Source organism: Phalangium opilio, unplaced genomic scaffold, assembly GCF_054372755.1.
Source record: "Phalangium opilio isolate 3A_F unplaced genomic scaffold, DU_Popi_V2 ptg000014l_1, whole genome shotgun sequence".
NCBI classification, from domain to species: Eukaryota; Metazoa; Arthropoda; class Arachnida; order Opiliones; family Phalangiidae; genus Phalangium; species Phalangium opilio.
This window is the reverse complement of record NW_028324149.1, coordinates 4,822,086-4,829,808: the sequence shown is the minus strand read 5'-3', so window position 1 is coordinate 4,829,808 and position 7,723 is coordinate 4,822,086.

Genomic DNA, 7,723 nt, shown 5'->3' with positions numbered 1-7,723 from the left:
AACGATTCCTTTCATAAGTGTTGGGGTCTCCTAATGGACTTTCCCTTTATCGTACTCAAATATATTTTTAGTTGTTTCTGCCTTAAGATTCGCTATGTGATATATCCTGTTTTGCGTCTTTTTAATTCCCTGATGGATCTTATTTTTGCTTGGATGAGTACAAGTTTGATAACAGGGAACAATCCAACACCCGTTGGTCCTGGTCCTACGGTTACTGCTCCGTCAGGTCCTCATCCAGGCAATACGGACTTGGCTGCCTTAGTCCTCTCAATACAACAAATCCAACAGGCATTGCAGGAACTAACTATTGCCGTTAAAGCCCAGAGACCTATGCCACCTTCTGTCGATTTTACTACCAATTCCCAGCGGTTGTCGAGTATTTTTGGGTCCGATACTGCCTCACAGAAGGGACCACAGGAACACCGCCATGTTCATTGGGGCGAGACTACGTCCTGCCAAGCTGGAGACATAACCACTCAAATGGGGCAAAATCAGAGCAGCATCCCCTCTGGTCCCAGTCACCGGACTTCAGAATTCGAGGCCACCTCGACGCCTTGTCAACCTCGGCTTTCGTATGATACCATCCCTGAGACTCCCAGTTGTGAAATGGGCATGGGACAAGCTTCTATGTCCCACGAAATACACACATCCACCCCTGTAACCACGAAAATGTCTCTCCCAAGTTTTTCAGATAATTCTGATGATAATCCAAAAAAGTACTTAGAGGACTTGGGTACATACATCCGACTACGACGAACATCAGAGGTGGACCTGAAATGGATTTTACAACAATCTCTTTTGGACCGGGCCGCTGTATGGTTTAATGGCTTAAGAAGCGCTCTTGGCCCGTTTGATCTGCGTTGGGACCGATTTACCGCTGCATTTAATGATAAGTATCTTTCCGAGGACCGTGACAATACTATTCGTATGAATATGGTACAAGACAGACAACAAGAGGGGGAATCCCTCCTCGATTACGAACTACGAATGTTACGCCGCAATCAGGGCTTACGAAATCCATACAGTGAATCCGAAATGCTTCGACTTATTTTAACTAATATATTACCTTGTTATAAAGCATCCTTCTCTCCTGCCTGGTGCACATCTTTGAACATCTTCGAAAACGAGGCCCGTCGGTTAACGTCCCATGATGCCGTACCACAACACTCTCCAAAACGAGTACAGTTTAGTGAAGGAAGTGTTCCACTAGTTGAGGCCCGTAGTTATAACAGCAACAGGAGTCAGTCCCGAGGCAGGGGTAATATTAGTAATAACCGGTATTTCCGTAATAGTGGGCCGAGTTATTTCAACCGTAATCAACCTTTACCGAGCAATGGGAGTGGTGTTCAGCAGTCACCTGTTCGGGAACCGTCGGGAACGCCCTCCCGACCTCCTGGTTTCGCTACACCACCTCGACCTACAGGCACCAACCAGGGCGCTTCTCGGTCACCGGCCAACCAGGAAAACTAAATACGGAGGCGGAGCCAGCAGGTACCCGTACTTCTCCGAAAAGAAACCCTGCACTATTAACACTTGGAAAAGGATTTGGCTTGAAGTTAACTATTAATAATATTACTAATCTTGCTTTTATCGACTCTGGGGCTAACTGCTGTTTTATGAGCCTGAGAATGGTGAGGACTCTAGGATTATATGGGTCGATGACGCGGACTAAGGATATCTCTGCAACTGGTTTCATTTCGGACCTACCGTTGGTCGGTAAGATTAATATTGGCGTTCGTTTGGAAGGAGGACTTGTGATGAGTGAGACGGAATTTGATGTTGCTGAATATCTACCATACCCCATCGTTCTGGGTAGCAACTTTTTGGTTGACCATGATATCATCACGGATTGGGGTAAGCACGTAGCCTGTATAGGAGGAAATACCATATCCTTATATGAAATGGAAACACCACATCACACTATGGAACCGTTGTCAACAGAGTTAACCTCACAAGTTGCATCAAGCAGAGGGAAGACCCCATCGGGTCCCGGAGACTTGTAGGGCTCAAAACAGTTGACAGCCCACCGAAGCTTGGGAATCGTGACAACCTGTCTGGCTACAAGCCAGTCTTCCCTCTTAGCCCTGTGCAGGACAGGGTAGAGAGTCAGGGTTTGTTGGATTGATAAAAGTAGAATCAGGAAAATGGACCTCCAGCATGTGCTTGAGAGTCTCAGCCCCAGATTTAGTGTACACACCCTCCCGTAGCCTAATAGCATTAAGTCGATGTGTGCTGTCGTGCGCTAGAATCTTCATGACCCTAGCCGTGGCAGGGACATTGGAGATTTGCTCACAGAAGCTCCGCCAGGAGTCCTTCTTAGCAGCTCTAATGGCCCTGTTGTAGGTGTTAAGGGACTGCCTGTATCCAGCCCAGTCACCCGTGCGCTTGGCTTTGTTAAAGAGCCTGCGCGTGTATTTACGAAGCCGGCTGAGATCCGCGTTCCACCAAGGGACAAGCCTCGAGCGGTTGACGGTCTTAAGTGGGCAGTTCCGGTGGAACGACTCCATGATGGAGCACTGTAAATCACCAGCAGCCCGATCAAGATCCTTAGGTGAAGTAAGTTTAAGAGTGTGACCCCCTCCGTAGCGTAGGATTAGGTCTTCCCTATAGCCGGCCCAATTAGTCCGTTTTGGGTTGCGTATCTCCGTCCCCGCCGGGACAGAAGTAATCGCGACAGTAAAGCAGATGTGCCTATGATCCGACAGAGACGGTTCATTTGACACATGCCAGTTAGACACGGAAGACACGAGGTTTTCCGTGGCTAGCGTGAGGTCAATGACCTCCCTTCTATTAGAAGTAACAAAAGTAGGTTCATTGTTTTGATTAAGAATATAGAGTTTACAACCAACTAAATATTCTAGTAAATCATCACCTCTCTTGTTGCAGTCAGAGCTGCCCCACGTGATGTGATGAGCATTGGCATCGCAGCCAATGATTAGTTTGTCCCCTCTCTTTTCACATTGATTGACCAAATTGATCACCTCAATTGTCGGGAGAGAGTCCGCGTCGTGGGCAAAGTATGCGGAGGCAGCCGTGATAGTCAGCTTGGCATGCCCAGTGGCCAGGACTAGATTCACGGCCGCCGTGTCCTGGGACGTGTACAGCGGTAGAGAGATACAACAAAGATCCCTCCGAACCAAAATACACGCCCTAGGTCTAGCAGCAGTTTGGTCATAAAATAGTGATCCCGCCGCGTCAAGACCGAGGATTTTGCCATGGCAAATCCACGGTTCTTGTATGAGGGCCAGATCAAGACCCTCTATAGCAAACCTCCTGCAGAGTACCGCAGAGGCCGCCTTACTATGGTGCAAATTGATTTGAATTGCACGTAGCGTCCCCATGGTCCCTAAGAGAGGGGTTCAGAAGGGACCTAGCTACACCTCATCGGTCCCGAGAGGGCTAATGGCACCTCCCCCCCCCCGACAGGCGAGCTCCCAGTCCCAAGATCCTCCCCCTCACCAGGACCACTAGAACGCTCATCGGCTGAACCCCGAAGGGTCCCATCCGATTCTTCCAGTAGGGTGGACTCATCCATGGAAGAACAGACTTCCGAATGAGCCACCCCCCCCTCCCCCTCTGTGCCTAGAGCGACACCAGAGAGCTCCTCCGCGAGATCCCCCATCTCGCTAGTCCCACCCCCCGCCGCAGACTCGGCTACAGTGGTTTTAGTGGTTTCCGTGTTCTGAAGGAGTTTGAAGGAACCCTTGTCCACTCCAGTATAGCCCACGAAACCAGCATTCTTAATGGCTTCCAATGAGGAGCCATCAATGAGCAGTACCCAGTACCGTACGGCCCTGTCCACGTACGTCCGGATACATTTCCAGCGTTCAGTGGCAAAACCTGCATTAAGGGCCTTTAGGCGCCGAAACAGCACCGCCGGCTCCTTGGTGATCTGGTCCTTGGTGCGGAACATTACCTTAAACGGCTTAGGGAGTTCGCTAGCTCTCATTACTGAGAGCACCGCATCCCCCACCACCGAGTAGGCTAAGTTGTCCTTCAACCATTGCCCAGTGAACGAATCCTCACAGGAGTATACTAGGGCCCCGGTCGTCAGGCTAAAGTTCGCAAGGCGCGGTAGAGGGCTCCCCGAAGGTATCCCATCCAGCGCCCTTAGAATCGCCTTCTGAATTGGGCCCACGTCTTCCTCCGTGATGACCGCCGTCGGATAGCCTTTTTTGACAATGGCCATCTTTTCTGAGCTGGCGGCGTCACTATAGGACTTAGCCTTTTTCGACGCCGCCTGCGAGGTACTTGGTGAGGGAGTCGAATCCTCCGCTCTGGGCCTCTTCATTGGGTTGTCACGAGCCATCGCACCCCCAGCGGGGGTGGAGACCGTTTCAGACCCCGATTTGACCTTTTGCCGAGCTTTATTTACTGCATGCTAAATTCCCGTGCACTTTGGCCTTTAAATTGTTTAATTAATATTTGCTTTATTTACTGCATGGTAAATTCCCGTGCACTTTGGCCTTTAAATTGTTTAATTAATATTTGCTTTGTTTACTGCATGCTAAATTCCTCACGCTTTTTGGTATTGAAATTGTACTTTAATGTTTCTATTGAATTATTTGCTTTGTTTACTGCATGCTAAGTTCCTCACGCTTTTGGTATTGACATTATTTAATGTCTTTATTGAATTAATACCTTTATTTATTGCATGCTAAATTAGACATGCAATTTGACCTTGAAATTGTACTTAATGTTTTATTGAATTATTTGCTTTATTTACTGCATGCTCAGTTAGGATTGGTCAAATTGGTTTCTTATCTTTGATTTAACCACCTAACATGCTACTGGTTGGCTTCTTTAGAATATACATTATTTATTGCAAAATAATTATCCAGGCTTTTGACGTTGTTTCATCGTTTGCCCGAGTGGCGTTTAATACCTTATTCAATTAAACTGTTATATATTAATTACTCTTATTTGGTATGAATTTATCAAGTATTCTTCTTTTATTTATGTCGTGCATTACATGCGTGGCACTTAACGATTATTATTATTTAATTATTATAATGATTATTATTATTATTATTATTATTATTATTATTATTATTATTATTATTATTATTATTATTATTATTATTATTAAATTATTGAGCTATTGTCCTTGCTGCTATTTCAGGTCTTTGTTCCCACTCAATGTGTACGGCTATATACCGTTTATGTGCTTTAATTCTTGGGGTGTTCGCAAAGCTTTCTTTATCTTTTTTAGCGTGCATTCACTATTTCCATTGCGTTTAACGCTGATTGTTATTTACTTTTTTGCATGCACTAAATGCAGTACCTTTACCATTAAGAACCCGGCGACTGATAATAAATTGCATGCACTGTGTACACGCTCATCACCGTTTACACATCACTAACTGTTAATTTATTGATAGATATTATTATCCAATACATGGAGCAAGCTATTAATAATTTAAAATCTATGCGTTGCATTTACAGGCGAGCTGCCTCCACTGTTGTCCAATCCGTACAAACTCATCAATCCTTGCCTAAGTATCTTTGTCGTCACCCGTATAGATATGTAAAACACTGTTACAAAATGTTCATTAATTACACTAAAACTATGATCGCAATGCCAGATTCATATCAAGGAAACACTGGGTACCCATTGTGGAATGTAGGTGTAACACATTGCACGTCAACTGGTTCGCAACGGGCACTTCCCACACGGTAGGGGAGTACCGTGTGCATGCGTTCTTACTTCTTATGTAGGACCACATCTTGAATGAAACAGATGTATGCATGTTTCTGGACCAGAGGGACAAGACTGTAAGCCATGGAAACTGTGCCTGGGTAGATTGATTCTGACATGGAGATCGACTCAAATCTGGTTAATGGGTTGAAGGATGCAATGGATCATCCAGTAGTTGGTTCCGAACGTCCGTGGTCTTCGAATCACGTAGTTCTATAGGTTTGGTATCTGGTCGACCTTGCAGCCTCGGGACCCAACAGGCATGAGTGAAATGTACTCTCGAATTAGATGAGGCGCATTCTAGATGAGCACTAGTTGTGTGACGTGTTAAGGTTCTAACTCGCGAAAGAGCTCGACCGACGCTTATCCGCTGGGATTGTTAAGGACGAAGGATATTGAGGGCCTGTATTGCTCTGGCGCATATTCCGGATATCTGGAAGCGCTCGAAGGTTATCTTTATTCCCAAACCTGGGAAGACGAGCTATCTTGAGGCCAAGGCATTTAGACCCATCTGTCTTACCTCTTTCTTCCTAAAGATTTTAGAGCAATTGGTGGACAGGTATTTGCTGGATGGAATTATCTCCCATACTCCCCTGTCCACTGCTCAGTTTGCCTATCAGAAAGGCAAATCTACGGAGACGGCGCTCCATGGCATTTTGAACTGCCTTGACAGGGCCGTCGAGTTCAATGAGATGTCTTTAGCCATCTTCCTTGATATTGAGGGAGCCTTTGATAGGGTCTCTAGTGAAGTTATTCATCGCGCTGCGGAGCGGTTTGGTATTGACGACACTTTGTGTCGTTGGATACACTCCATGCTCACGAATCGCAGGGTGGCGGAGTCTCTTCTCGGGGAATCCCTGGAGATCTCCACCGACCGTGGCTGTCCACAGGGAGGGGTTCTCTCCCCTCTTCTTTGGTGCCTGGTGGTGGATGAGCTGCTGGGTCGACTCGGGGAGGGGGGTGTCACTGCTGTGGCTATGCGGACTATGCTTTGGCTATGACATCTCAGTGATTGTTACAGGGAAGTTCCCTGCAACTATCGCTGCACTGATGAAAACTGTCTTGCATGTTGTTGAGGAATGGTGTAGGGCAGTTAACCTCACCGTCAATCCCAACAAGACTGTCCTTATACCGTTTACCAATGACCTCTTCAATGATATTTCCTTCTTTGGACAGGTTTTGAAGAAGTCCACCGAGGTCAAATACCTTGGCGTGACCTTTGATGCCAAGCTTACTTGGAAATCCCATCTTGATCTTAGCATCAAGAAGGCCAAATTTCTATTCTGGCGTATAAGAAGTTCAGTCAGCAAATCGTGGGGCTTTAGCCCCAGTGCCGTGAACTGGATTTATACTACGATCATCAGGCCGGTGGTCTCCAATGGAGCTCTTGTCTGGTGGTCCAGGGTTCGCCTTAAAACAGCCCAAGATGAACTACGCAAGCTTCAAAGGCTTGCGTGCATCAGTATCACGGGGTCCATGAGGACTACCCCCACAGCCTCTCTGGAGATCCTTCTGAATATGCTTCCTCTCCACCTCTTTATTGAGGAGGAGGCTATTATGGGAGCCTGGCTGGTGGAAGCCCAAGCACTGGGACTTCAGTCACACTAAGCTCTTCAGGTAGTACAGTAGTCTCGAGCCATCATTTGCGATGGCCTCAGATAAGTCTGTTGTATCATATCATTTTGACAAGCCCTTCAGCGTGTACTTTCCTAGTCGCGCTGATTGGGAGACCACCCCAGTCCTTGGAACTGGGGGGGGAGACCGTCTGGTTCACGGACGGCTCAAAGACGGACTCTGGAGCTGGTGCCAGGGTCTACTGCTTGACCAAGAAGTTTGGTTTTTACGAGAGCCTCGGCAATTTTGCCAGTGTTTTTCAAGCGGAAATCATGGCCATTTGTTTATGCGCGGATTTCTGCATGAAGAACAATTACCGCGGACGGACGATTCAGATTTATTTGGATAGTCAGGCCGCCCTCATGGCACTGAATCAGTGCCTTGTTGACTCAAGACTAGTCCTCAGTTGTC